Source organism: Petromyzon marinus, unplaced genomic scaffold (assembly GCF_048934315.1).
Source record: "Petromyzon marinus isolate PM22_M1 ecotype Great Lakes invasive population unplaced genomic scaffold, UKy_Petmar_22M1.pri1.0 PM_Scaffold_28, whole genome shotgun sequence".
Classification (NCBI taxonomy): Eukaryota; Metazoa; Chordata; class Hyperoartia; order Petromyzontiformes; family Petromyzontidae; genus Petromyzon; species Petromyzon marinus.
Window position 1 is genome coordinate 433,642 of NW_027423257.1, and position 16,588 is coordinate 450,229.

The following is a 16,588-nucleotide window of genomic DNA, read 5'->3' on the forward strand; positions in this document are numbered from 1 at the left end:
TCATATATTTGGATTCCTCTCGATGAGGCGAGCAGTACGCGTACCACCTTGATGGGTCTGCGACGTTTCCTTCCAGAGTTATTACCAAAAAACCACAAACATCCCAGAATCCTCTCGGTTTGGGGTCAAAATGTTGTCGCTTATTAAATCCCATAAGAAACGTCGCATCGAATAAATGTGATTGAATTCTCCCCGCCTGGACGAGCGGAATTGAATGGTGCAACTGGTTTTGCTGTGCTGTGTTAAATTCGATGTTAGCATTACTGCTTTTGTTTTATTTTGTGAATAGCAAAAAGCATTCAACCCCATAATACATGTTGTTTTATTGGTCGCTCGTCCATTTCATATCCCATAGGGTAACCACTCATATATTTGGATTCCTCTCGATGAGGCGAGCAGTACGAGTACCACCTTGATGGGTCTGCGACATTTCCTTCCAGAGTTATTACCAAAAAACCACAAACATCCCAGAATCCTCTCGGTTTGGGGTAAAAATGTTGTCGCTTATTCAATCCCATAAGAAACGTCGCATCGAATAAATGTGATTGAATTCTCCCCGCCTGGACGAGCGGAATTGAATGGTGCAACTGGTTTTGTCTGTGCTGTGTTAAATTCGATGTTTGCATGACTGCTTTTGTTTTATTTTGTGAATAGCAAAAAGCATTCAACCCCATAATACATGTTGTTTTATTGGTCGCTCGTCCATTTCATATCCCATAGCGTAACCACTCATATATTTGGATTCCTCTCGATGAGGCGAGCAGTACGATTACCACCTTGATGGGTCTGCGACGTTTCCTTCCAGAGTTATTACCAAAAAAACACAAACATCCCAGAATCCTCTCGGTTTGGGGTCAAAATGTTGTCGCTTATTAAATCCCATAAGAAACGTCGCATCGAATAAATGTGATTGAATTCTCCCCGCCTGGACGAGCGGAATTGAATGGTGCAACTGGTTTTGCTGTGCTGTGTTAAATTCGATGTTTGCATGACTGCTTTTGTTTTATTTTGTGAATAGCAAAAAGCATTCAACCCCATAATACATGTTGTTTTATTGGTCGCTCGTCCATTTCATATCCCATAGCGTAACCACTCATATATTTGGATTCCTCTCGATGAGGCGAGCAGTACGCGTACCACCTTGATGGGTCTGCGACGTTTCCTTCCAGAGTTATTACCAAAAAACCACAAACATCCCAGAATCCTCTCGGTTTGGGGTCAAAATGTTGTCGCTTATTAAATCCCATAAGAAACGTCGCATCGAATAAATGTGATTGAATTCTCCCCGCCTGGACGAGCGGAATTGAATGGTGCAACTGGTTTTGCTGTGCTGTGTTAAATTCGATGTTAGCATGACTGCTTTTGTTTTATTTTGTGAATAGCAAAAAGCATTCAACCCCATAATACATGTTGTTTTATTGGTCGCTCGTCCATTTCATATCCCATAGCGTAACCACTCATATATTTGGATTCCTCTCGATGAGGCGAGCAGTACGAGTACCACCTTGATGGGTCTGCGACGTTTCCTTCCAGAGTTATTACCAAAAAACCACAAACATCCCAGAATCCTCTCGGTTTGGGGTCAAAATGTTGTCGCTTATTAAATCCCATAAGAAACGTCGCATCGAATAAATGTGATTGAATTCTCCCCGCCTGGACGAGCGGAATTGAATGGTGCAACTGGTTTTGCTGTGCTGTGTTAAATTCGATGTTTGCATGACTGCTTTTGTTTTATTTTGTGAATAGCAAAAAGCATTCCACCCCATAATACATGTTGTTTTATTGGTCGCTCGTCCATTTCATATCCCATAGCGTAACCACTCATATATTTGGATTCCTCTCGATGAGGCGAGCAGTAGGAGTACCACCTTGATGGGTCTGCGACGTTTCCTTCCAGAGTTATTACCAAAAAACCACAAACATCCCAGAATCCTCTCGGTTTGGGGTCAAAATGTTGTCGCTTATTAAATCCCATAAGAAACGTCGCATCGAATAAATGTGATTGAATTCTCCCCGCCTGGACGAGCGGAATTGAATGGTGCAACTGGTTTTGCTGTGCTGTGTTAAATTCGATGTTTGCATGACTGCTTTTGTTTTATTTTGTGAATAGCAAAAAGCATTCAACCCCATAATACATGTTGTTTTATTGGTCGCTCGTCCATTTCATATCCCATAGCGTAACCACTCATATATTTGGATTCCTCTCGATGAGTCGAGCAGTACGATTACCACCTTGATGGGTCTGCGACGTTTCCTTCCAGAGTTATTACCAAAAAACCACAAACATCCCAGAATCCTCTCGGTTTGGGGTCAAAATGTTGTCGCTTATTAAATCCCATAAGAAACGTCGCATCGAATAAATGTGATTGAATTCTCCCCGCCTGGACGAGCGGAATTGAATGGTGCAACTGGTTTTGCTGTGCTGTGTTAAATTCGATGTTTGCATGACTGCTTTTGTTTTATTTTGTGAATAGCAAAAAGCATTCAACCCCATAATACATGTTGTTTTATTGGTCGCTCGTCCATTTCATATCCCATAGCGTAAGCACTCATATATTTGGATTCCTCTCGATGAGGCGAGCAGTACGAGTACCACCTTGATGGGTCTACGACGTTTCCTTCCAGAGTTATTACCAAAAAACCACAAACATCCCAGAATCCTCTCGGTTTGGGGTCAAAATGTTGTCGCTTATTAAATCCCATAAGAAACGTCGCATCGAATAAATGTGATTGAATTCTCCCCGCCTGGACGAGCGGAATTGAATGGTGCAACTGGTTTTGTCTGTGCTGTGTTAAATTCGATGTTTGCATGACTGCTTTTGTTTTATTTTGTGAATAGCAAAAAGCATTCAACCCCATAATACATGTTGTTTTATTGGTCGCTCGTCCATTTCATATCCCATAGCGTAACCACTCATATATTTGGATTCCTCTCGATGAGGCGAGCAGTACGATTACCACCTTGATGGGTCTGCGACGTTTCCTTCCAGAGTTATTACCAAAAAACCACAAACATCCCAGAATCCTCTCGGTTTGGGGTCAAAATGTTGTCGCTTATTAAATCCCATAAGAAACGTCGCATCGAATAAATGTGATTGAATTCTCCCCGCCTGGACGAGCGGAATTGAATGGTGCAACTGGTTTTGCTGTGCTGTGTTAAATTCGATGTTAGCATTACTGCTTTTGTTTTATTTTGTGAATAGCAAAAAGCATTCAACCCCATAATACATGTTGTTTTATTGGTCGCTCGTCCATTTCATATCCCATAGGGTAACCACTCATATATTTGGATTCCTCTCGATGAGGCGAGCAGTACGAGTACCACCTTGATGGGTCTGCGACATTTCCTTCCAGAGTTATTACCAAAAAACCACAAACATCCCAGAATCCTCTCGGTTTGGGGTAAAAATGTTGTCGCTTATTAAATCCCATAAGAAACGTCGCATCGAATAAATGTGATTGAATTCTCCCCGCCTGGACGAGCGGAATTGAATGGTGCAACTGGTTTTGCTGTGCTGTGTTAAATTCGATGTTTGCATGTCTGCTTTTGTTTTATTTTGTGAATAGCAAAAAGCATTCAACCCCATAATACATGTTGTTTTATTGGTCGCTCGTCCATTTCATATCCCATAGCGTAACCACTCATATATTTGGATTCCTCTCGATGAGGCGAGCAGTACGCGTACCACCTTGATGGGTCTGCGACGTTTCCTTCCAGAGTTATTACCAAAAAACCACAAACATCCCAGAATCCTCTCGGTTTGGGGTCAAAATGTTGTCGCTTATTAAATCCCATAAGAAACGTCGCATCGAATAAATGTGATTGAATTCTCCCCGCCTGGACGAGCGGAATTGAATGGTGCAACTGGTTTTGCTGTGCTGTGTTAAATTCGATGTTAGCATTACTGCTTTTGTTTTATTTTGTGAATAGCAAAAAGCATTCAACCCCATAATACATGTTGTTTTATTGGTCGCTCGTCCATTTCATATCCCATAGGGTAACCACTCATATATTTGGATTCCTCTCGATGAGGCGAGCAGTACGAGTACCACCTTGATGGGTCTGCGACATTTCCTTCCAGAGTTATTACCAAAAAAACACAAACATCCCAGAATCCTCTCGGTTTGGGGTCAAAATGTTGTCGCTTATTAAATCCCATAAGAAACGTCGCATCGAATAAATGTGATTGAATTCTCCCCGCCTGGACGAGCGGAATTGAATGGTGCAACTGGTTTTGCTGTGCTGTGTTAAATTCGATGTTTGCATGACTGCTTTTGTTTTATTTTGTGAATAGCAAAAAGCATTCAACCCCATAATACATGTTGTTTTATTGGTCGCTCGTCCATTTCATATCCCATAGCGTAACCACTCATATATTTGGATTCCTCTCGATGAGGCGAGCAGTACGATTACCACCTTGATGGGTCTGCGACGTTTCCTTCCAGAGTTATTACCAAAAAACCACAAACATCCCAGAATCCTCTCGGTTTGGGGTCAAAATGCTGTCGCTTATTAAATCCCACAAGAAACGTCGCATCGAATAAATGTGATTGAATTCTCCCCGCCTGGACGAGCGGAATTGAATGGTGCAACTGGTTTTGCTGTGCTGTGTTAAATTCGATGTTTGCATGACTGCTTTTGTTTTATTTTGTGAATAGCAAAAAGCATTCAACCCCATAATACATGTTGTTTTATTGGTCGCTCGTCCATTTCATATCCCATAGCGTAACCACTCATATATTTGGATTCCTCTCGATGAGGCGAGCAGTACGCGTACCACCTTGATGGGTCTGCGACGTTTCCTTCCAGAGTTATTACCAAAAAACCACAAACATCCCAGAATCCTCTCGGTTTGGGGTCAAAATGTTGTCGCTTATTAAATCCCATAAGAAACGTCGCATCGAATAAATGTGATTGAATTCTCCCCGCCTGGAAGAGCGGAATTGAATGGTGCAACTGGTTTTGCTGTGCTGTGTTAAATTCGATGTTAGCATTACTGATTTTGTTTTATTTTGTGAATAGCAAAAAGCATTCAACCCCATAATACATGTTGTTTTATTGGTCGCTCGTCCATTTCATATCCCATAGGGTAACCACTCATATATTTGGATTCCTCTCGATGAGGCGAGCAGTACGAGTACCACCTTGATGGGTCTGCGACATTTCCTTCCAGAGTTATTACCAAAAAACCACAAACATCCCAGAATCCTCTCGGTTTGGGGTAAAAATGTTGTCGCTTATTAAATCCCATAAGAAACGTCGCATCGAATAAATGTGATTGAATTCTCGCCGCCTGGACGAGCGGAATTGAATGGTGCAACTAGTTTTGTCTGTGCTGTGTTAAATTCGATGTTTGCATGACTGCTTTTGTTTTATTTTGTGAATAGCAAAAAGCATTCAACCCCATAATACATGTTGTTTTATTGGTCGCTCGTCCATTTCATATCCCATAGCGTAACCACTCATATATTTGGATTCCTCTCGATGAGGCGAGCAGTACGATTACCACCTTGATGGGTCTGCGACGTTTCCTTCCAGAGTTATTACCAAAAAACCACAAACATCCCAGAATCCTCTCGGTTTGGGGTCAAAATGCTGTCGCTTATTAAATCCCATAAGAAACGTCGCATCGAATAAATGTGATTGAATTCTCCCCGCCTGGACGAGCTGAATTGAATGGTGCAACTGGTTTTGTCTGTGCTGTGTTAAATTCGATGTTTGCATGACTGCTTTTGTTTTATTTTGTGAATAGCAAAAAGCATTCAACCCCATAATACATGTTGTTTTATTGGTTGCTCGTCCATTTCATATCCCATAGCGTAACCACTCATATATTTGGATTCCTCTCGATGAGGCGAGCAGTACGATTACCACCTTGATGGGTCTGCGACGTTTCCTTCCAGAGTTATTACCAAAAAACCACAAACATCCCAGAATCCTCTCGGTTTGGGGTCAAAATGTTGTCGCTTATTAAATCCCATAAGAAACGTCGCATCGAATAAATGTGATTGAATTCTCCCCGCCTGGACGAGCGGAATTGAATGGTGCAACTGGTTTTGCTGTGCTGTGTTAAATTCGATGTTTGCATGACTGCTTTTGTTTTATTTTGTGAATAGCAAAAAGCATTCAACCCCATAATACATGTTGTTTTATTGGTCGCTCGTCTATTTCATATCCCATAGCGTAACCACTCATATATTTGGATTCCTCTCGATGAGGCGAGCAGTACGAGTACCACCTTGATGGGTCTGCGACGTTTCCTTCCAGAGTTATTACCAAAAAACCACAAACATCCCAGAATCCTCTCGGTTTGGGGTCAAAATGTTGTCGCTTATTAAATCCCATAAGAAACGTCGCATCGAATAAATGTGATTGAATTCTCCCCGCCTGGACGAGCGGAATTGAATGGTGCAACTGGTTTTGCTGTGCTGTGTTAAATTCGATGTTAGCATTACTGCTTTTGTTTTATTTTGTGAATGGCAAAAAGCATTCAACCCCATAATACATGTTGTTTTATTGGTCGCTCGTCCATTTCATATCCCATAGGGTAACCACTCATATATTTGGATTCCTCTCGATGAGGCGAGCAGTACGAGTACCACCTTGATGGGTCTGCGACATTTCCTTCCAGAGTTATTACCAAAAAACCACAAACATCCCAGAATCCTCTCGGTTTGGGGTAAAAATGTTGTCGCTTATTAAATCTCATAAGAAACGTCGCATCGAATAAATGTGATTGAATTCTCCCCGCCTGGATGAGCGGAATTGAATGGTGCAACTGGTTTTGTCTGTGCTGTGTTAAATTCGATGTTTGCATGACTGCTTTTGTTTTATTTTGTGAATAGCAAAAAGCATTCAACCCCATAATACATGTTGTTTTATTGGTCGCTCGTCCATTTCATATCCCATAGCGTAACCACTCATATATTTGGATTCCTCTCGATGAGGCGAGCAGTACGATTACCACCTTGATGGGTCTGCGACGTTTCCTTCCAGAGTTATTACCAAAAAACCACAAACATCCCAGAATCCTCTCGGTTTGGGGTCAAAATGTTGTCGCTTATTAAATCCCATAAGAAACGTCGCATCGAATAAATGTGATTGAATTCTCCCCGCCTGGACGAGCGGAATTGAATGGTGCAACTGGTTTTGCTGTGCTGTGTTAAATTCGATGTTAGCATTACTGCTTTTGTTTTATTTTGTGAATAGCAAAAAGCATTCAACCCCATAATACATGTTGTTTTATTGGTCGCTCGTCCATTTCATATCCCATAGGGTAACCACTCATATATTTGGATTCCTCTCGATGAGGCGAGCAGTACGAGTACCACCTTGATGGGTCTGCGACATTTCCTTCCAGAGTTATTACCAAAAAACCACAAACATCCCAGAATCCTCTCGGTTTGGAGTCAAAATGTTGTCGCTTATTAAATCCCATAAGAAACGTCGCATCGAATAAATGTGATTGAATTCTCCCCGCCTGGACGAGCGGAATTGAATGGTGCAACTGGTTTTGCTGTGCTGTGTTAAATTCGATGTTTGCATGACTGCTTTTGTTTTATTTTGTGAATAGCAAAAAGCATTCAACCCCATAATACATGTTGTTTTATTGGTCGCTCGTCCATTTCATATCCCATAGCGTAACCACTCATATATTTGGATTCCTCTCGATGAGGCGAGCAGTACGATTACCACCTTGATGGGTCTGCGACGTTTCCTTCCAGAGTTATTACCAAAAAACCACAAACATCCCAGAATCCTCTCGGTTTGGGGTCAAAATGCTGTCGCTTATTAAATCCCACAAGAAACGTCGCATCGAATAAATGTGATTGAATTCTCCCCGCCTGGACGAGCGGAATTGAATGGTGCAACTGGTTTTGCTGTGCTGTGTTAAATTCGATGTTTGCATGACTGCTTTTGTTTTATTTTGTGAATAGCAAAAAGCATTCAACCCCATAATACATGTTGTTTTATTGGTCGCTCGTCCATTTCATATCCCATAGCGTAACCACTCATATATTTGGATTCCTCTCGATGAGGCGAGCAGTACGCGTACCACCTTGATGGGTCTGCGACGTTTCCTTCCAGAGTTATTACCAAAAAACCACAAACATCCCAGAATCCTCTCGGTTTGGGGTCAAAATGTTGTCGCTTATTAAATCCCATAAGAAACGTCGCATCGAATAAATGTGATTGAATTCTCCCCGCCTGGACGAGCGGAATTGAATGGTGCAACTGGTTTTGCTGTGCTGTGTTAAATTCGATGTTAGCATTACTGATTTTGTTTTATTTTGTGAATAGCAAAAAGCATTCAACCCCATAATACATGTTGTTTTATTGGTCGCTCGTCCATTTCATATCCCATAGGGTAACCACTCATATATTTGGATTCCTCTCGATGAGGCGAGCAGTACGAGTACCACCTTGATGGGTCTGCGACATTTCCTTCCAGAGTTATTACCAAAAAACCACAAACATCCCAGAATCCTCTCGGTTTGGGGTAAAAATGTTGTCGCTTATTAAATCCCATAAGAAACGTCGCATCGAATAAATGTGATTGAATTCTCGCCGCCTGGACGAGCGGAATTGAATGGTGCAACTAGTTTTGTCTGTGCTGTGTTAAATTCGATGTTTGCATGACTGCTTTTGTTTTATTTTGTGAATAGCAAAAAGCATTCAACCCCATAATACATGTTGTTTTATTGGTCGCTCGTCCATTTCATATCCCATAGCGTAACCACTCATATATTTGGATTCCTCTCGATGAGGCGAGCAGTACGATTACCACCTTGATGGGTCTGCGACGTTTCCTTCCAGAGTTATTACCAAAAAACCACAAACATCCCAGAATCCTCTCGGTTTGGGGTCAAAATGCTGTCGCTTATTAAATCCCATAAGAAACGTCGCATCGAATAAATGTGATTGAATTCTCCCCGCCTGGACGAGCTGAATTGAATGGTGCAACTGGTTTTGTCTGTGCTGTGTTAAATTCGATGTTTGCATGACTGCTTTTGTTTTATTTTGTGAATAGCAAAAAGCATTCAACCCCATAATACATGTTGTTTTATTGGTCGCTCGTCCATTTCATATCCCATAGCGTAACCACTCATATATTTGGATTCCTCTCGATGAGGCGAGCAGTACGATTACCACCTTGATGGGTCTGCGACGTTTCCTTCCAGAGTTATTACCAAAAAACCACAAACATCCCAGAATCCTCTCGGTTTGGGGTCAAAATGTTGTCGCTTATTAAATCCCATAAGAAACGTCGCATCGAATAAATGTGATTGAATTCTCCCCGCCTGGACGAGCGGAATTGAATGGTGCAACTGGTTTTGCTGTGCTGTGTTAAATTCGATGTTTGCATGACTGCTTTTGTTTTATTTTGTGAATAGCAAAAAGCATTCAACCCCATAATACATGTTGTTTTATTGGTCGCTCGTCTATTTCATATCCCATAGCGTAACCACTCATATATTTGGATTCCTCTCGATGAGGCGAGCAGTACGAGTACCACCTTGATGGGTCTGCGACGTTTCCTTCCAGAGTTATTACCAAAAAACCACAAACATCCCAGAATCCTCTCGGTTTGGGGTCAAAATGTTGTCGCTTATTAAATCCCATAAGAAACGTCGCATCGAATAAATGTGATTGAATTCTCCCCGCCTGGACGAGCGGAATTGAATGGTGCAACTGGTTTTGCTGTGCTGTGTTAAATTCGATGTTAGCATTACTGCTTTTGTTTTATTTTGTGAATGGCAAAAAGCATTCAACCCCATAATACATGTTGTTTTATTGGTCGCTCGTCCATTTCATATCCCATAGGGTAACCACTCATATATTTGGATTCCTCTCGATGAGGCGAGCAGTACGAGTACCACCTTGATGGGTCTGCGACATTTCCTTCCAGAGTTATTACCAAAAAACCACAAACATCCCAGAATCCTCTCGGTTTGGGGTAAAAATGTTGTCGCTTATTAAATCTCATAAGAAACGTCGCATCGAATAAATGTGATTGAATTCTCCCCGCCTGGACGAGCGGAATTGAATGGTGCAACTGGTTTTGTCTGTGCTGTGTTAAATTCGATGTTTGCATGACTGCTTTTGTTTTATTTTGTGAATAGCAAAAAGCATTCAACCCCATAATACATGTTGTTTTATTGGTCGCTCGTCCATTTCATATCCCATAGCGTAACCACTCATATATTTGGATTCCTCTCGATGAGGCGAGCAGTACGATTACCACCTTGATGGGTCTGCGACGTTTCCTTCCAGAGTTATTACCAAAAAACCACAAACATCCCAGAATCCTCTCGGTTTGGGGTCAAAATGTTGTCGCTTATTAAATCCCATAAGAAACGTCGCATCGAATAAATGTGATTGAATTCTCCCCGCCTGGACGAGCGGAATTGAATGGTGCAACTGGTTTTGTCTGTGCTGTGTTAAATTCGATGTTTGCATGACTGCTTTTGTTTTATTTTGTGAATAGCAAAAAGCATTCAACCCCATAATACATGTTGTTTTATTGGTCGCTCGTCCATTTCATATCCCATAGCGTAATCACTCATATATTTGGATTCCTCTCGATGAGGCGAGCAGTACGAGTACCACCTTGATGGGTCTGCGACGTTTCCTTCCAGAGTTATTACCAAAAAACCACAAACATCCCAGAATCCTCTCGGTTTGGGGTCAAAATGTTGTCGCTTATTAAATCCCATAAGAAACGTCGCATCGAATAAATGTGATTGAATTCTCCCCGCCTGGACGAGCGGAATTGAATGGTGCAACTGGTTTTGCTGTGCTGTGTTAAATTCGATGTTAGCATGACTGCTTTTGTTTTATTTTGTGAATAGCAAAAAGCATTCAACCCCATAATACATGTTGTTTTATTGGTCGCTCGTCCATTTCATATCCCATAGCGTAACCACTCATATATTTGGATTCCTCTCGATGAGGCGAGCAGTACGCGTACCACCTTGATGGGTCTGCGACGTTTCCTTCCAGAGTTATTACCAAAAAACCACAAACATCCCAGAATCCTCTCGGTTTGGGGTCAAAATGTTGTCGCTTATTAAATCCCATAAGAAACGTCGCATCGAATAAATGTGATTGAATTCTCCCCGCCTGGACGAGCGGAATTGAATGGTGCAACTGGTTTTGTCTGTGCTGTGTTAAATTCGATGTTAGCATGACTGCTTTTGTTTTATTTTGTGAATAGCAAAAAGCATTCAACCCCATAATACATGTTGTTTTATTGGTCGCTCGTCCATTTCATATCCCATAGCGTAACCACTCATATATTTGGATTCCTCTCGATGAGGCGAGCAGTACGAGTACCACCTTGATGGGTCTGCGACGTTTCCTTCCAGAGTTATTACCAAAAAACCACAAACATCCCAGAATCCTCTCGGTTTGGGGTCAAAATGTTGTCGCTTATTAAATCCCGTAAGAAACGTCGCATCGAATAAATGTGATTGAATTCTCCCCGCCTGGACGAGCGGAATTGAATGGTGCAACTGGTTTTGCTGTGCTGTGTTAAATTCGATGTTAGCATTACTGCTTTTGTTTTATTTTGTGAATAGCAAAAAGCATTCAACCCCATAATACATGTTGTTTTATTGGTCGCTCGTCCATTTCATATCCCATAGCGTAACCACTCATATATGTAGAATTCCTCTCGATGAGGCGAGCAGTACGAGTACCACCTTGATGGGTCTGCGACGTTTCCTTCCAGAGTTATTACCAAAAAACCACAAACATCCCAGAATCCTCTCGGTTTGGGGTAAAAATGTTGTCGCTTATTAAATCCCATAAGAAACGTCGCATCGAATAAATGTGATTGAATTCTCCCCGCCTGGACGAGCGGAATTGAATGGTGCAACTGGTTTTGCTGTGCTGTGTTAAATTCGATGTTTGCATGACTGCTTTTGTTTTATTTTGTGAATAGCAAAAAGCATTCAACCCCATAATACATTTTGTTTTATTGGTCGCTCGTCCATTTCATATCCCATAGGGTAAACACTCATATATTTGGATTCCTCTCGATGAGGCGAGCAGTACGAGTACCACCTTGATGGGTCTGCGACATTTCCTTCCAGAGTTATTACCAAAAAACCACAAACATCCCATAATCCTCTCGGTTTGGGGTAAAAATGTTGTCGCTTATTAAATCCCATAAGAAACGTCACATCGAATAAATGTGATTGAATTCTCCCCGCCTGGACGAGCGGAATTGAATGGTGCAACTGGTTTTGCTGTGCTGTGTTAAATTCGATGTTAGCATGACTGCTTTTGTTTTATTTTGTGAATAGCAAAAAGCATTCAACCCCATAATACATGTTGTTTTATTGGTCGCTCGTCCATTTCATATCCCATAGCGTAACCACTCATATATTTGGATTCCTCTCGATGAGGCGAGCAGTACGAGTACCACCTTGATGGGTCTGCGACGTTTTCTTCCAGAGTTATTACCAAAAAACCACAAACATCCCAGAATCCTCTCGGTTTGGGGTCAAAATGCTGTCGCTTATTAAATCCCATAAGAAACGTCGCATCGAATAAATGTGATTGAATTCTCCCCGCCTGGACGAGCGGAATTGAATGGTGCAACTGGTTTTGCTGTGCTGTGTTAAATTCGATGTTTGCATAACTGCTTTTGTTTTATTTTGTGAATAGCAAAAAGCATTCAACCCCATAATACATGTTGTTTTATTGGTCGCTCGTCCATTTCATATCCCATAGCGTAACCACTCATATATTTGGATTCCTCTCGATGAGGCGAGCAGTACGAGTACCACCTTGATGGGTCTGCGACGTTTCCTTCCAGAGTTATTACCAAAAAACCACAAACATCCCAGAATCCTCTCGGTTTGGGGTCAAAATGTTGTCGCTTATTAAATCCCATAAGAAACGTCGCATCGAATAAATGTGATTGAATTCTCCCCGCCTGGACGAGCGGAATTGAATGGTGCAACTGGTTTTGCTGTGCTGTGTTAAATTCGATGTTAGCATTACTGCTTTTGTTTTATTTTGTGAATAGCAAAAAGCATTCAACCCCATAATACATGTTGTTTTATTGGTCGCTCGTCCATTTCATATCCCATAGCGTAACCACTCATATATGTAGAATTCCTCTCGATGAGGCGAGCAGTACGAGTACCACCTTGATGGGTCTGCGACGTTTCCTTCCAGAGTTATTACCAAAAAACCACAAACATCCCAGAATCCTCTCGGTTTGGGGTCAAAATGTTGTCGCTTATTAAATCCCATAAGAAACGTCGCATCGAATAAATGTGATTGAATTCTCCCCGCCTGGACGAGCGGAATTGAATGGTGCAACTGGTTTTGCTGTGCTGTGTTAAATTCGATGTTTGCATGACTGCTTTTGTTTTATTTTGTGAATAGCAAAAAGCATTCAACCCCATAATACATGTTGTTTTATTGGTCGCTCGTCCATTTCATATCCCATAGGGTAAGCACTCATATATTTGGATTCCTCTCGATGAGGCGAGCAGTACGAGTACCACCTTGATGGGTCTGCGACATTTCCTTCCAGAGTTATTACCAAAAAACCACAAACATCCCAGAATCCTCTCGGTTTGGGGTAAAAATGTTGTCGCTTATTAAATCCCATAAGAAACGTCACATCGAATAAATGTGATTGAATTCTCCCCGCCTGGACGAGCGGAATTGAATGGTGCAACTGGTTTTGCTGTGCTGTGTTAAATTCGATGTTAGCATGACTGCTTTTGTTTTATTTTGTGAATAGCAAAAAGCATTCAACCCCATAATACATGTTGTTTTATTGGTCGCTCGTCCATTTCATATCCCATAGCGTAACCACTCATATATTTGGATTCCTCTCGATGAGGCGAGCAGTACGAGTACCACCTTGATGGGTCTGCGACGTTTTCTTCCAGAGTTATTACCAAAAAACCACAAACATCCCAGAATCCTCTCGGTTTGGGGTCAAAATGCTGTCGCTTATTAAATCCCATAAGAAACGTCGCATCGAATAAATGTGATTGAATTCTCCCCGCCTGGACGAGCGGAATTGAATGGTGCAACTGGTTTTGCTGTGCTGTGTTAAATTCGATGTTTGCATAACTGCTTTTATTTTATTTTGTGAATAGCAAAAAGCATTCAACCCAATAATACATGTTGTTTTATTGGTCGCTCGTCCATTTCATATCCCATAGCGTAACCACTCATATATGTAGAATTCCTCTCGATGAGGCGAGCAGTACGAGTACCACCTTGATGGGTCTGCGACGTTTCCTTCCAGAGTTATTACCAAAAAACCACAAACATCCCAGAATCCTCTCGGTTTGGGGTCAAAATGTTGTCGCTTATTAAATCCCATAAGAAACGTCGCATCGAATAAATGTGATTGAATTCTCCCCGCCTGGACGAGCGGAATTGAATGGTGCAACTGGTTTTGCTGTGCTGTGTTAAATTCGATGTTTGCATGACTGCTTTTGTTTTATTTTGTGAATAGCAAAAAGCATTCAACCCCATAATACATGTTGTTTTATTGGTCGCTCGTCCATTTCATATCCCATAGGGTAAGCACTCATATATTTGGATTCCTCTCGATGAGGCGAGCAGTACGAGTACCACCTTGATGGGTCTGCGACATTTCCTTCCAGAGTTATTACCAAAAAACCACAAACATCCCAGAATCCTCTCGGTTTGGGGTAAAAATGTTGTCGCTTATTAAATCCCATAAGAAACGTCACATCGAATAAATGTGATTGAATTCTCCCCGCCTGGACGAGCGGAATTGAATGGTGCAACTGGTTTTGCTGTGCTGTGTTAAATTCGATGTTAGCATGACTGCTTTTGTTTTATTTTGTGAATAGCAAAAAGCATTCAACCCCATAATACATGTTGTTTTATTGGTCGCTCGTCCATTTCATATCCCATAGCGTAACCACTCATATATTTGGATTCCTCTCGATGAGGCGAGCAGTACGAGTACCACCTTGATGGGTCTGCGACGTTTTCTTCCAGAGTTATTACCAAAAAACCACAAACATCCCAGAATCCTCTCGGTTTGGGGTCAAAATGCTGTCGCTTATTAAATCCCATAAGAAACGTCGCATCGAATAAATGTGATTGAATTCTCCCCGCCTGGACGAGCGGAATTGAATGGTGCAACTGGTTTTGCTGTGCTGTGTTAAATTCGATGTTTGCATAACTGCTTTTGTTTTATTTTGTGAATAGCAAAAAGCATTCAACCCCATAATACATGTTGTTTTATTGGTCGCTCGTCCATTTCATATCCCATAGCGTAACCACTCATATATTTGGATTCCTCTCGATGAGGCGAGCAGTACGAGTACCACCTTGATGGGTCTGCGACGTTTCCTTCCAGAGTTATTACCAAAAAACCACAAACATCCCAGAATCCTCTCGGTTTGGGGTCAAAATGTTGTCGCTTATTAAATCCCATAAGAAACGTCGCATCGAATAAATGTGATTGAATTCTCCCCGCCTGGACGAGCGGAATTGAATGGTGCAACTGGTTTTGCTGTGCTGTGTTAAATTCGATGTTAGCATTACTGCTTTTGTTTTATTTTGTGAATAGCAAAAAGCATTCAACCCCATAATACATGTTGTTTTATTGGTCGCTCGTCCATTTCATATCCCATAGCGTAACCACTCATATATGTAGAATTCCTCTCGATGAGGCGAGCAGTACGAGTACCACCTTGATGGGTCTGCGACGTTTCCTTCCAGAGTTATTACCAAAAAACCACAAACATCCCAGAATCCTCTCGGTTTGGGGTCAAAATGTTGTCGCTTATTAAATCCCATAAGAAACGTCGCATCGAATAAATGTGATTGAATTCTCCCCGCCTGGACGAGCGGAATTGAATGGTGCAACTGGTTTTGCTGTGCTGTGTTAAATTCGATGTTTGCATGACTGCTTTTGTTTTATTTTGTGAATAGCAAAAAGCATTCAACCCCATAATACATGTTGTTTTATTGGTCGCTCGTCCATTTCATATCCCATAGGGTAAGCACTCATATATTTGGATTCCTCTCGATGAGGCGAGCAGTACGAGTACCACCTTGATGGGTCTGCGACATTTCCTTCCAGAGTTATTACCAAAAAACCACAAACATCCCAGAATCCTCTCGGTTTGGGGTAAAAATGTTGTCGCTTATTAAATCCCATAAGAAACGTCACATCGAATAAATGTGATTGAATTCTCCCCGCCTGGACGAGCGGAATTGAATGGTGCAACTGGTTTTGCTGTGCTGTGTTAAATTCGATGTTAGCATGACTGCTTTTGTTTTATTTTGTGAATAGCAAAAAGCATTCAACCCCATAATACATGTTGTTTTATTGGTCGCTCGTCCATTTCATATCCCATAGCGTAACCACTCATATATTTGGATTCCTCTCGATGAGGCGAGCAGTACGAGTACCACCTTGATGGGTCTGCGACGTTTTCTTCCAGAGTTATTACCAAAAAACCACAAACATCCCAGAATCCTCTCGGTTTGGGGTCAAAATGCTGTCGCTTATTAAATCCCATAAGAAACGTCGCATCGAATAAATGTGATTGAATTCTCCCC